Source organism: Cebus imitator, unplaced genomic scaffold, assembly GCF_001604975.1.
Source record: "Cebus imitator isolate Cc_AM_T3 unplaced genomic scaffold, Cebus_imitator-1.0 Scaffold51, whole genome shotgun sequence".
Lineage (NCBI taxonomy): Eukaryota > Metazoa > Chordata > Mammalia > Primates > Cebidae > Cebus > Cebus imitator.
Window position 1 is genome coordinate 10,939,951 of NW_016107366.1, and position 14,386 is coordinate 10,954,336.

Here is a 14,386-nt window from a genome sequence, read left to right on the forward strand (position 1 = left end):
ACCCCTTTCCCTCACAATCTGTGGGTAACTACAAGGACTGAGTTGGTGAGTCAATCAAATTAAGTTTCTGTGCTTTTAAATTTTTAAATCTTTAAGTCTGCCTTTACACAATTACATTTCTCTGCTTTTATGTTTGCCATATGCTAAGAAACACATCTATTTTATTTAAAACGATGAATTACTAAAATAGAAAGATTACTCTGAAAGCTAAAATTTTATTTTTTAGATGATGGCTATTTCCTTCCAATTAGAGCCTGGTAAAATATCCCCTGATGAGTTTAAAGTACTGCAGATTATAAAACTACAGGACTGGAAAGTCTGGTTTGATCTCTTACCAGTGCTTGACCATTCTCTATGATATGCCCACCCAATGATTTTCTGGCATTTGTTTGAATACCTCCAGTGACAAACTCACTACTTTGGAAGCAGTTTGTTCCCACCTTGGACAGCTCATTAGTGATTCCTTATATAATGAGCCCAAAATCTGCTCATTAATTACTTCCAAATTATCCTCGTTCTGTTCCTTAAACTCACAGAGAACAAGGCCAATCAGATTTGTCTAACAGGCAGAGGCGCGGGCTTAGACCTGGCTTGGAGACTGGTCTCTATCACTGAGTAAATTATGGGCAAGTCATTGTTTCTCTCTAAGCCTCGGCTTCATGGGCTGTGAAATAAGGATCCTACACCTATCTTAGAGTGCTGCTGAGAGGATTAATGAGCCAGTGAAATGCAGCGCAGTGCTATCTTACGAGGAAATGCTTGAGAATGCTCCTGGTGTCATGAAGGACATCACTCACGACCGCAGTCTATCTTCTCTCCTCCAGGCCAAACCCCTTCTGTTCTTTCAGCTATTTCTTACACAGAAAGTCTGCGAATTCCTCACATCCTAGGACCTCTTTGCCTATATCTTTTAACATAAGGTACGTAGTCAACACTAAGCATCATCTGTCAGGTGTTGTCACTTAAGAGATCAGGTCCGTAAGAGTTTTGGTTTTCTGTGTTTGTTTTAAAGACAGTCACATCTTTGAGAGCATAGGTAGAAAATAATAATTCCCTTGTTTCAGTTTAATGAATTCCTCCATGGAATTAATCCATTCTCCTCTGAATTCTGGGATCACTCCCACCTCCTGCCTCTTTCACTGATATGCATCAGAAAATACCTCCTCAGACCTTGTCTCCTTTCATGGGATCCCTCTATCCTTGCTTGACTTCTCTGGCTGAGTCCCCCTCCTCTCTCAGATCTATGACTGTTAATGTTCACTGCAAGATGGAAGCTCACTCTTGAGGTCAGATTCTGTCCTCATGCCAGACACATTTGTGAACAGACACGATCACCAGCTCAAAGGCTAGAGAGCCAATGCTTAATTCTGGGAAGCAAAACTTCTTGGAATTTGAGGTTTTTTTTTTTTTTTTTTATAGATCTTTTTTTTTTTTTTTTTTTCTTTTTTTGTTAAGAGAGAGAACAAACTAAAAAAAACTCTTGCACCACATTAGAAACTATCACTCTCCACTGTAACCCAGGGCAGATCACAGAAGAGACAGAATCCAAAGGACAGACAGGAGAGTGTTTTTCAAATATACAAAGGTTCACAACGATTTCACTTTGCAGTCATCTTGTAAGCCAACAGCTCCTCATCTGCTTTAGTAACAAAGGAGTTTGGACTATTTCTGGAATGACCAAACACAATCTCACCCCCTGCCAAGCTCAGCACACTGAGATTAATTTAATCTGCTTCCCGCTCTCCCAGACTGCTTTGCGGGCTTTGGAGGAAAGCAGCTTAACAGCAAAACTTGCAGAAACCTGCTCTGCTGGCCCTGAGGCCAGATAAAAGAGACAAAGAAATACTCTGAATTCAGTTCCTTACTCAATTCCCTTGACCAGTCCAGAGGCTGTCAATGCTGCTAGGGATTCCCACAGGTCTCAAATGCCTGTATACAGTCAGGCACCTGAAACGGAAAGGTGGGGGGCAGGATAAGGCGGGTGGGAGAGGCTGGGGGAGGGGAGTAAAGGGCCAAGTATTCCTGTCAGAATGAACAGAGCAGCATGTTCCATGGAGTCTTGCCTAACATATGTCTCAACCTCCAGGCTGTTTCTCAATTCTGGTCTCACTCACAGGCTCTGGTAGAAACAGTCCTTACAGGGGCAGGATAAAACAGGAAGGACCACCCAGCTCCTGTCTATGAAATTATCTGCTTTGTGACTGGTCACCTCTCCTAAGCAGAGCAGATTTCTCTAGGTAGGAAGCTATCACTCACTCAGTCACCTCTAGATCTTCAGAGGCTAACCCCATATCCAAAGTATGACAGGTGCTTAATGACCATTAAACTGGAATGTGTGGAATCCGTGATCTCAGTCTTCATTGTCCACATAAGAGTACAGGGCTGCCTAGTGCCAAGTCAAGCAATTTGACACTAGCTGAGATTTACAAATTGCTTTCTGAAGCTATGATGATTTGAGAGCAGCCAGGCTGATGGTACCTGCCTACTGAGCAGCATTTCTGGGTACCTGATTATGAAGAATAAGAGCTATTTGGCCCATGTCTTCCTGTTACAGTAGGGATTTCCTCAGCAGAAGAGAGGTACAGGCAGACCTCTGAATTCCCTGTCCCCTTTCAAACATTTTTGCCAGACCCAGGAACTTGGCAAGGCAGGATGACCTCTAGAGGCAGAGGCAGGGAGGCTCCTAGGACCAGTAGGTTAACATCCAGAATGGATGGGCTCTCCAGCCTGCTGAGGACAGATGTCAGGCTGGTGCCAGTTTAGCATAATTGGGCCACTTCAGAGCCAGTTCTGATTTTCAGTTATACTGGAAATACAGTTTAGTACAGCTTGAGTATGCCTTATTCAAAATGCCTGGGAGCAGAAGTGTTTTGAATTTTAGATTTTCTCAGGTTTTAGAATATTTGCATTTTACTTACTGGTTGAGCATCCCAAATCCAAAAATCTGAAATGCTCCAATGAGCATTTCCTTTGAGTATCATGCAGGTGCTCAAAGTTTGGGATTTTCTGAAACAGGTATTTCAGATGGCTTAGCACTCATTCTATCTGACCCTAAAATAGCCTTGAAGACACCACTTCAAAGGCAGTAGAGACCAAACAGAGATTCTCCTTCTCCCACCTCAGCTTGGTCAATGGCTGATTTCCACCTTATCATGAGAAGGGCATATGTATTTTAACTTAAAAGACTTCTATTTACTGTTTGGCTGCGGTAGGAGTAAGACAGAGCTCATGAAGTCAATAAAGAATTTAAAGAAGCAGAGTAGATGACAAATGGATCATTTTCTTACAGTAAACTCTGCTCCACAAATGGTGACGCGAGGTCGCCTATAAAACACAGCGCACGCTCTCCAAGCCCCCGCACTGAAGTCATGCTCATTGTGCTTCAGCTCAGCAGGCCCAGCCATGTGGCCAGGGTTGACACTGCAGGGTTCCCAAGGAACCATTTGCTCTAGAAACAGCCTGAGTGAAGCACTGCAGAGTGATGCCCAAACACAGCTCACACCTGGTCCAAGCAACAGGCGGAACTGCAGTGCGGTAAGCTGAGGGCAGAATGTCTAGTCCTCGTGGAAAGGTCTGGGGCCACCCTTTACAATTTCTTTGGTTATATTTGGGCCCCCAAATAAATTAATGCCACTCTGAAAGTGAGGAAGGCAAGATATTTCACCAGCACCAGTTTGTGGACACCTTCCCCCAGGGCAGGGTAAGTGAAGGGCAGGAAAGTGACAGGGAGTTGAGGGGAGGAGAAGGGAGGGAGGGCAACAGGCAGACTGAGCTCAATCTGGGACCTTGACAAAGTCCATCAGTTAGAGATTCATTTGCGTAACAATTTCTTTAAAATGCAAGTATACAACTTACAGTCATTCACACTTCACTGCGAATTATTTGACTCTCATAAACAGATTACTTTCCTCCCAATTTAGGAACAGGGGTGTGAGAAGGGGTGGGTAGTGAGTGTTTTGGATCACAGGGCACTAGATCCCAGAGGATTAATGTTTAGAAGGGTTCTGAGTTTAACATTGTAATGTCCTAGAGGAAGCAACCTGGCCTCAGAGGTTAGGTGACTTACCCAAGGTCACAAAAGGCAGGCAGTGGCAGAACCCACACTAGAACTTAGTGCTCTAGATTTTTCCAGGTGGGCCACACAGGTGGAGGGAGGGCTGTGCTGATTAGCCATGGACACTTGGGAAAAGAGGACAGGACCTGGGAACTGTATCCTGGGACCTTTTGAGGTGGAGATATCACATGTGGGCTGTAGCAGTTGGGTTGGGAAGCACAGGATGATATCAGTGAGTGATTCCCAAACTGGGATTCCTGGATGACTGAGCAGGATCCCTAATCTAGTTAATCAGGACCCACAAGCTGGATTCAATTTTTCGAGAAGCCTAAAAGGAAACAGCACATACACATACCTTCAAGAGGGCAAAACACACTATTATTTAATACCATGTTACCATGTTTCCCAAATTCTAAAATGCGGTCAGATGTTAAGATGACCCATTTGTCCCACAAGAGTTTTTACATGAAACTTATACATTGATTACATGAGCGTCTCAAGTACTGATTGTAAAAGTGCGCATTTTAAAATAAAGCAAGAGTGAATGCCATTTATTTGGAAGACAGTATCTTGTAAAACATGCACAAAAGGAGCTCTTAGTGATAGGAAAATTATAGACCCTACCCACCTGGGGTCCCCTGAATACCAGAAGGCAGGAAGCACAGCCAATGTCTGCAACCTTTTCAAATCTGCTAAGGACAGAGCTGTCAGAGGGGCAGGACTCCTTGCCTTGACACAGCAGGCTTTGGTACCCTCACATAGAAGCCACTATCACCCTGCCCCTTAGCACCTTTGAAGAACCTCTCCCAGAGACGACACAGCAGCGACAGGAGGACCCCTGTGGGGCTCTCTGCCTGAGCATGACTGAGATCCATACCTGGGTTCCTTGCAGGGGGCTGGCCAGCAGGATGAAGGAGAGGCCAAGCCAGGGGACCCTCCAGACCTGCCCTCAGCGTCACTGCAAAATGCCCTTTCTAGGTCTGGGTTGAAAGGTTTGGAGAGCTTCTTGGGCTTTAAGCATCTGGGCTGACCAGCTTCGGTTAAGGCATCCTGGCAGGGAGGGGGCTCCTCCCTTGCTGGCAGCCATTACCATACAGCTGACTTTCATGCTGTCTCTCAGGACACAGGCAAAGAGAGCGGCCCTTCTGACTCACCCACAATCCCCAGCTAAAGTGTACATAAGCTGAATTGTAAACAGCTGAATGTGCTCCAAGCTGCCACCCCCAGCTATGCAGGGAGAAATCAATGGAGCGAACAGCCACCCTCCCCCCACCCCATGCAGTTCAGGACAACGGGAGCAGTGGGGGATTTCCAAACAGCTGCCTGAACGCTTCCCAGGCCACAGGCTGAGGATTGCAAGAGGGGCCTGAGGTCACACTCCGCAGTAGCACCTGCAGGACCAGAGTAACTTCCACCAGGTCAACACACCAGGGAATAACAGCTGGCCCTGGCTGCAGGGAGTCGGGGGAGTTTTCAAAGAGTTCTACTTAACCCTGGTGATGGAGGCCAGTGCACTGCTATACAGTGCCAGGGTTGAGGGCTCCTAGACAGTCTCACATCACAGTGCTCCAGCCAATGCCATGATTTCAAAACGCAAAATGTCTAGAACCAATGGGAGGGGTTCTATAGTAGATACCAAGATCAGCGGAGATCAAAAAAAAGGCAAAGTGGAAAGAGCATAGGCTTTGGGGGCCTGACCTGGACTCATATTCGGGTCCGTCTTTGATTATCTGTATGGCTTCGAGCACTCAGTGCCTCTTCTGAGTCTTGGTTTATCCATCTGTAACAACGAGGCTCATACTGCCTCCCTGTCTGGGAGGTTTCAATAAATATTATACATGTAAAATGCCTGGAACTGAATACATGGAGAAGCTGTGCTACATAGCAGTTAAGACTGTGGGATTAGAAAGACTCTAGGCTTAAATCCTCTCCCGCAATGCCAGGCAAATTACTCTAGGCCCGTTTCCTCATCTATGAAATGGGGTACTTACATCTGTCTTACACATAGCTATGGTGAGGATTAAGTAATATAATGCAGGCACAACACACTGGTCTAGGCCGAGCTTGGACACAGGAGTACCAATGTCACTGAGACCTGTGAGAAGATTAGGAAATCATCCTAAGCTCGCTCTTTCTGGGACTCTGCCCTCTTACAGTCCCAGAGCAGGGCTGATCTTTCTGTGGCCCAAACTTAAGTATCTGAGGTTTATGTTCCTCAGATGCCTCGGTCTACTCCGGGAGTCCTGTCCTTGCACTCTTGAGGTCAGACTTCAGGAAGAAATGTTACCTCCACTGTGACTGCAACATGACAGAAATGCTTCTGCCCTAAAGGACAAGGCAAACTCTCAAGTCACCGTCAATGACTATTAATCCAAAGGATAAGACAAACACCAGATTCTCTTTCTGTGCGGTTCTTTCATAAAGGGGGGTTTAAGCAGACAGTGCAGAAGAATCCTAGAAACCAGAAAAAAGGTTAACTTTGAGACAAATAAAAGGAAGCACTGCTTTGCCTAGAAAATACTAAATTTATGGAACTTGTAATGCCAGATGATTTAGCCTGTGAAAAGAAATTAGTTTAAAAGGCTAAAGATAAACTCAGTTTAAAAATACACTCATGGAAGATGGATTTCTACCAGTTTACAAAAGAAATCTAGAAATGTTTAGTAAATTCTCCAATTATTTTCAAGTTGATAACAGGGAAAGGCAACCATGTTCCCCATTATGATGACTATTTTTTTGGTTACTATGACTATTTTTTTGGATACTAACTGCAGGATCACTAATATTGTTAGATAAATGTCAGGGGAGGCTAGAGGAGGGAATGCTAAGCCTCAGTTGTCGTGTCTATATTATGGACTACATACTCCATATCTTACAAATCAGTCCTACCTATCATTTCTGCTCATGGAAACATTTCTCCTTGCCTCCTTGTAACCACTGTTGAAGCTTCCAATCACCCTACTTTGCCACCAGTCAACTGACAGATCAGATTAATACTGATTACTGGAGGCCTCAAAATGTGGATTTAATCAAATTTTAATTTTTTTTTTTTTTTTTTTTTTTTTTTTGCGACGGGGTCTCACTGTGTCACCCAGGCTGACGTGCAGTGTCACAAGCATGGCTTACTGAAGTGCCTGACTGCCCAGACTTAATTGATCCTCCCACCTCAGCCTCCCGAGCAACAGAGACCATAGACATGTACCGCCATGCCCAGCTAATTTTTTTTTTTTTTAAATTATTTGTAGAGGCAAGGTCTTGCTATATTCCTCAGGCTGGTCTTGAACTCCTGTTCTCAAGTGATCCCCCTGCCTCGGCCTCCCAAAGTACTGGGATTACAGGCATTAGCCACTGTGCCTGGTCCCAATTTTTTTAAAAAGTAGTTGTTCATATTAGTTTTAATTTGCTTTGCTTATTTAAAATGTCTTAATATAACTGTGTGGCTTAGGCCACATATGGATGGTTTCAAATATGCTAAAGATACCAGTAACTAGGGATAATTATATAGTATTTGAGACATAACAGCCATGCAACTAGAGTTTTAAAAATAACTCAAGCAGTCACGAACTTTCATTCTCTTGCCAACAGTTCCAATATTCAGTATCAGGCCTGGTCCTCCTAATCTACTGGAAAAGAGTTGGTTATAGCATGGCATCTAAGAGTCTCTCCTAATACAAATCCATCTCTTCCTAATACAAATGATAATAAATTTCACTGCTAAGAAGACAATCATCTGAAAAAACAGACATCTGCTTATGTTTTAAAGAAAATCTTAATAGCAAACTGGGACTCTCTTCAACATCTGGATTCATCTCAGAGCACTGGCAATCTGAGTTTAACAGCAGTCATGTCTTTAGCAGATGTAGAAAGAATGTTCTCTTCTCTTAGGCTTACCTAAATATCATTTGGAAATTGAAAGAATGGGAAAGCATATCCTTCTTCACTAATCATAAATAATTTGGAAGAAGAAGGAAAAAAAAAACCTTGAAATCTTCTATGCTGGTCTACATGATCTTACAATGAATCTCGGAGCAACGGTTTATGATTTAAATTACATGCTGTGTTCCTTAGCATACTTTTTTTTCTTCAAAAACTAGTAATTCTAAATTGCATAATTCTTGATCCTTGATACTTTATTATAAAACCGCTCATTTCTTGACCATGTCAATTATATGTGACTTTTGTTACTGGCGGGGAAAAAAATCCAGAATTTGTAATAATTATGACTTGGATATGCAAATGGTTAGTTATTTTCCTAACAATTCCCAAAATATCCACATCATAAAGCAAAATTAAAGATGGTTTACCTCTAAATATCTTTAGAAATATCAAATCAGTGTTCTGATGTGGCTAGTAATTCAAATGAAAAATTTTAAATAAGTCAATGCTTAAAATGAAGCCTACCTCTGTTTGAATTGTGAATAAGTAATTAGTTATCTTAAATAGGCAACCATTTTTTAAAAACAGAAAACATATTCAAAAAGAGTTTTAACTGGTAACTCACAGTTTAACCATGCCATAAAAATATTTAAAACATAAATCCATGTGTTCAGACTTCCATTTTGAGGGGTAGTTCAGTTTTGGGTTCCATGAAACAAGGTGTTAAGTCCCCAAAGAGAGAGCCATTTCTGTCATTGACATGAAGTCCCCATCAGAGTAGACTATAACAGAGTCAGTCCTCATCCTGCTTTCCCATAGGGCTGGGGACTGGGGGGAGGGTGGGCAGGCTGAGAAGAAGACCTCACTCCAGGACAGTCTCCTGAGGGGTATGCAAAAGCCTCTCTCTGCAACCACTTTTGTGAGATTCCTCCTGACCACAAAAAATCATCATCATCATCTTTCAGTAGCAAAATGGCATAAACAAAGGGAATAAAAGAGAAACTATCAATTATGAAGACTCCTCATTCTCATTTCTCTACATCTCCAGTAGGTGTCTTTTCAGAAGAGAATCTTTTTATGGCTGGAACTAAATCTGTCTGGAGATTATTGAACAGCTGGGAGAAGTTTAACATAAATTTAGACTGACTCAAGAAGAGGGAAAAACGCTTGGTATATACGGTACAAATGATGAGCAGCATTACTAGAACTGGAGCCACCAACCTATTCCCTAGGTTTTTTCGACTTTTATTTTGGCGAGCTGATCCATGCTAGATGAAAGTGAGGAGGTGGGGGAACTTTACTTGGCAAAGGGTTACTGAATGCCTGGCCTGAGGTCCACAGCCTAAGGGAGGAGACTTTGGGAAGAGTCTAAGGCAGTCAAGTCATCCCCTTTACACATTCACAACAGAAAAAAGTAGACAAAAAGACACCCATGAGCACACCAGTAGGGGTTCCTAATTCTGAGACAATAATCGTGCTCTGTGTTTTTTCCTTAAATAAGAAAACGTAGGGAGGGGACAGCCAGAGGTAAGAAGAGTTCAATTTTGTGAGATCATCCATTCACTTATTCCTCTTAACATGCCCTCACCCCGTGAAAGATCAGAACCAAGGGATCCAAAGTATCTGAGACAGGAAATGAGTAACACAGGAAAAAGGATGTGGTCTGAAAAAGAGTGGATTCTGGGCCTGAGCCAGAGCAAGTAACAGGCACAGGGTCATAGATGAGGGAAGGGCTTGGTGGCAGGAAGCGAAATCTCAGGGTCAGTCGGCTTAGACTAGAAAGTCAGTGACAGAGGGGATGTGTCTGGGGAAGCAGCACAGTGCCTTCCTAAGAGGCTCTCCTTCCCTGAAGGAGGCAGAGAATGCAGAAACAATGGCTGATGAGACCCACAGCCAGAAGAAGGATGACTGTGACAGAAGGAAGAGGGGCTGAAGGTCCCTCTTTAGAGGGAAGTGTAAATAATATATATGGAGTGAGCTTGACAAAGGTAAATTAAAAATTAACCCAGGACCTGGAAGAGAGTGGAAAGGGCTGGGAGGTGGAACATGATGAAACACCAGCATTCATAAGCACCTATGTGCCACACGTCAGTGAAGAACAGTTTGGGGAAAAAAGAAGGGGATGAAAACAGGAGAGAAAACATAGTTGGACAACTGAAAAACTGGCTCAAGTATAACAGAAAAGTGCACTAAGAAACTTCCCCCTTTCTCAAGATTAAGGCTGGAGGAAAAAGAGGTCTTTTCTTCCCAGTGTACATGGACGAGCCTGGAAACAGATCTTGGGTGGGCTGAGAGGCAGAGCTCATGTGATGAAGAGTGCCTGGAAAGGGCAGGTGCCAAAAGAGCACCACTCCCCATCTGCTAGACCTTCTGCGAAACAAGCCCGCCCTTGTGAGTGAGCCAAGCCAGAGGCCCTAGCTCCTGCCTTGCAGAGGCTGGAACTTAGGTGCAGAAATCGCCAGTGGAAAACACAGTTTATCAGCTGGTTAGAAAGTGTGAATACTCTCAAACGTAGATCCAGATGTTGGGAACTATGTGTTAAAATCACCTTTACATTTCCAGTGCCTAGGGCAATACTTTACCTAAAATGAGAGCCAAATCAAAGTATATTAAATCTAACCGAATGAAACCAGAACTACTTAGCTGTGCTGGTATCTTCAGGTTCAAGACAGCCTCTTGCCCTATAACCAACACAGTCAGGTACTTTATTTCTGTTCTAGAATCAAAACGATGCAAAGCCCTACATCCCTTGTGACCTAAACCTAAACCCTAATCAACAGGGTCTGCCACAGGTCTGTTGCCCTGTACCCAAATAAAAGATATGGGGGGTGAAGGAAGAGGTGGGCAGAAATACAAGAGCAAGAAGGAATTTCCTTGCCTCATTAGCCTGTAACGTTCAAGCTGACCTAGAAATCCTGGCAGTTCCAACATTTGGGTTGACTCAGGCGGGGAAGAAAAATCCCAGGTGAATGATAATTGGATTACCCAGTTATGCCCCAGAGCCAAATGGCTGGAAAAGGCCAGGTCAGTAGGCTCTGGTACAGTTAAAGTGACATTATTTTCTAAATCAAAAATGGAGACACTCGGGCTGACAGACAATGGGATGGAATAGTTTAAATTGGGGCTGTCCTAGAAAAATCGGGGACATATGATGGATTTAGGTCGGTAGCTTATTTTGCAAGGGCTCCTCTGGGCCCAATATGCTAATGGAGAGGGGATTAAGGATCAAACCCGGGAGATATCCGAGGGGAAGGCTGTCACTGATTTGTAAGGCAAGAAAAAGATGAAAAGATGTGCTCCGTACACAGCACATGAAGGTACATATCCGTAGGTATGAAGTAGCAAGGAAAGGAAAGTTGATCAGAACAGAAAGTACGTGAGTGAGATCAGGTGAGGTTCTGAAAGGCGGGGTAGGTGGGCCGGTGCGGGTGGGCCATGGCAGGGCACTGACTGGTATCCGACACGGAGCCCAGGGCTTAGAGTTCAGATGGTAGCTTCGCCACTGGTTTACAACCTGACCTTGGGCCAGTGATTTCCCTGTCTGTGGACTTCAGTTTAAATAGAGAATCTCACAAATCCCGATTTTAATGTAAAGAAGCAACAAATATAGTCTACCTTCATCTGGCATAGGAAGGAGAGAAAACACTCTTCTAAAAATGGAAGAGAAGACAGACACAGAACAGCTTGTCCCTTTCCATCCAATTAAAAACCTCGTGAGACTGAACTAGAATAAAAACAAAACTCTCCAGGGAAGCCGCAGGCGCCTCCAAAATAGGGAGTCCATCACCAACAAAGTATGGCAGATGCCAGCAGTCTTGCCCCCGAACGCAGTGTCCGTCCCCGGGAAGTCGTCACGGTGGGGAGACCGGCTCTGGGCTGGGGCTGGGGTGTGTGGGGCCCGGGGACGCGGAAGCTGCGATGCGCCGGGGTGACACAGGGCTTCCAGGGGCGGCGGGCGCGCAGAGTCCCCAGGCGAGCAAGGCAGGGGAGCGGGGCACCTCCCAGGCGCCGAGCGGGCGAGAGCCGCCGCTGGCATGGCCTGGCAGCCACCTAGGCCCGGGCCGCGAGGGGCACCGAGGGCGGTGCCCGGCTTCCAGGGCGGAGAGCGCGGCCTCCGGCCCCCCTTCTGGCGAGAACCCCTCCCCCGCCCAGGCACTGACCTGTCCAGGGCCCGGCTGGGCCTGGCCGGGCGGGGCCTACGCTGCCCCTCGGCCGGGCGCCGCCTCGCGCGGGGTCCCGGGCCCGGGCGGGCCGCCTCCTCTCCGCCGGGAGCCTCCGAGCCGGGGCCCGGGGCTGCCGCGGCGCATCCGACCGCACCGGCCTGGCCGGCGTCAACAAAGGGTGGCCGGGGCGCGAGGCCGGGACGGGGGCGCGAGGCCGGGGCGGGGGCGCGGGCGGCGGCCGGGGTTGCGCGCGCGCGCGCGGCGGGCGCTCGAGGGCTGCAGCCGCCGCGGAGACAATGCGGCGCGTCTGGGAAGGCTCCCGCGGCCGCCTCCACCGGGGGCGGGGCGCAGGCGCGGGGCGGGGCGGGGCCGTGGGAGGGGCGGCGCGGACTCGGGCCGCGCGCTTCCTTTGTGCGCCGAGCCCCGCCTCGCGCCCTCCGGAAGGCACGTTAGGGACACCCGGGGTTCAGCTTAGGGAGGCGGGCGCCGCGCCACGAGGAGGCTGCCCTGGCCCCCTGCGCAAGTGCCGCTTGGCGGGGCCGGCTCGCGACTCCCGCCTTGGACCGTTCACTCCCTGTGGGGCCTGGGGGGGCTGTTAGAAGACTAACGACCGCCAGTCACCGAGAGCTCAGTTCATGCCGAGCCCTGTCCTTACTCTCCCCCTCATTGTTCACAGCGACCCTAGAAGTACGTAGTCACTCTCCTTCCCACTGGGAACCGAGGATCAGAGGAAAGTCATGGCCAGAGTGCCCGGGTCTCGCCTCCGTGAGCGGTGCTGGGCTCGCGGCGGAGGCTGATTGAGGAAGTGGGTTCCGGCGGCCCGCGATGCCTGGCACACGGTCGGAGTCCCCTAAGTGTTGGCTCTCTTCCCCAGGCGCATCGGGTGAACCTGCGCCGTCATGGCGAAGCGCACTCATTCAGCACGCGCGCGTGCGAGGGGCTGCGCAGGGAGAGAGTTGCGGCGTGACGTAGTACCCCCCTCAGGAGCGCGAGGCGCAGGAGGGTGCTGGACACACGCCAGGACTTCTCTGCCTCCTTGACTTCCCTCTATTCCCAACATGGCCCCATTTTCTTGCCTTCCTTCCATATTCTTTCCCTGCCTTCTCCCCCTACCCCTTTTCACTCAGGCCTCATCCCATCTTTGTTTACATTTATTTTACATTCCTCAAATATTTACTTAACTCCCTTTCTCCTGTATTTTTCAAATGTTCAACCCCCTTTTCATTCATATTCACATTCCCTTCTTCTCTGCTTCTGCATTTCTTACACTTATATTTTGTTTATAAACGAGGGTAACAGGATTGTATACTCAGCTCCTATTCCCTAACGTGCCCACACTTTCCTGCCTCCCTCTCTTAAGTTCCACCAGTTCTTCCTCGAATGCTCTTTCCCTAACTTTGAATGTCCAGGTCCTGCCTATCCTTCAAGGTCTAGACTCAAGAACAGCAGCAGTTGGCAAACTTTTTCTGTAAGGGACCAGAGCGTAAATATTTTAGATTTTGCAGGTCCTACGGTCTGTCGCAACAACTCTGCTGTTGCCGCAGGAGAGCAACCACAGACAATATGTACACAAAGGAGTGTGGCTGTGTTCCAATAGAACTTTATTTATGGGCACTAGAATTGGAATTTCAGAGAATTTTCATGTATCATGAAATAGAATTCTTTTGATTTTTTGTGAGTTGCACTAACACTGGCAATGTGATGGTTTTAGCCATTGGGCTGTAGTTTGTCAGCCTCTGCTCTAGAGCAATGCCTGTCCTCCCTGAAATCTATCCTGATACTCTCTAGTTGGCAGTAGCTTTTCCTGTTTTATAACTTTTAAATGACTTACCTCAAATCCTTCTATGGCATTTATTTCATTTTACTTTCTATTGTAATTTTCCTATGCATTTTTCATCTTTCCCAGTAGACCTTCAGCTCTTGGGGGTGGGGTACAGACCATGTTTCTCTATGTGCTACCTCCCATCCCACAGTGCTTTGCACAGAGCGGGCATTCACATATACACAGAATGGGCTGGGTGCGGTGGCTCACACCTGTAATCCCAGCACTTTGGGAGGCTGAGGTGGGCAGATCACCTGAGGTCAGGAGACCAGCCTGGCCAACATGGCGAAACCCTGTCTCTACTAAAAATACAAAAATTAGCCGGGCATGGTGGTTTGTGCTTGTAATCCCAGCTACTCAGGAGCCTGAGGCAGGAAAATCACTTGAACCCAGGAGGTGGAGGTTGCAGTGAACTGAGATCACGCCAATGGACTCCAGCCTGGGCGACGGAGTAAGAATGTGACTCAAAAA

At 46.8% G+C, this 14,386-nt stretch overlaps 1 protein-coding gene across 8 annotated transcripts in view; it reads right to left on the minus strand.

The window, feature by feature from the left end:
• Positions 1-14,386, minus strand: part of PHC2 (polyhomeotic homolog 2) — a 102,066-nt gene that overhangs the window by 13,258 nt on the left and 74,422 nt on the right. Inside the window, exon 1 of one of the 8 annotated variants that reach the window (XM_017527989.2) lies at positions 12,091-12,400. The exons of the other annotated variants lie outside the window; for them this stretch is intronic. The gene's annotated coding sequence lies outside the window, so the exon portion shown is untranslated. Of the gene's footprint in view, positions 1-12,090; positions 12,401-14,386 lie in introns of those variants that run through there. 8 annotated transcript variants of the gene reach the window in all.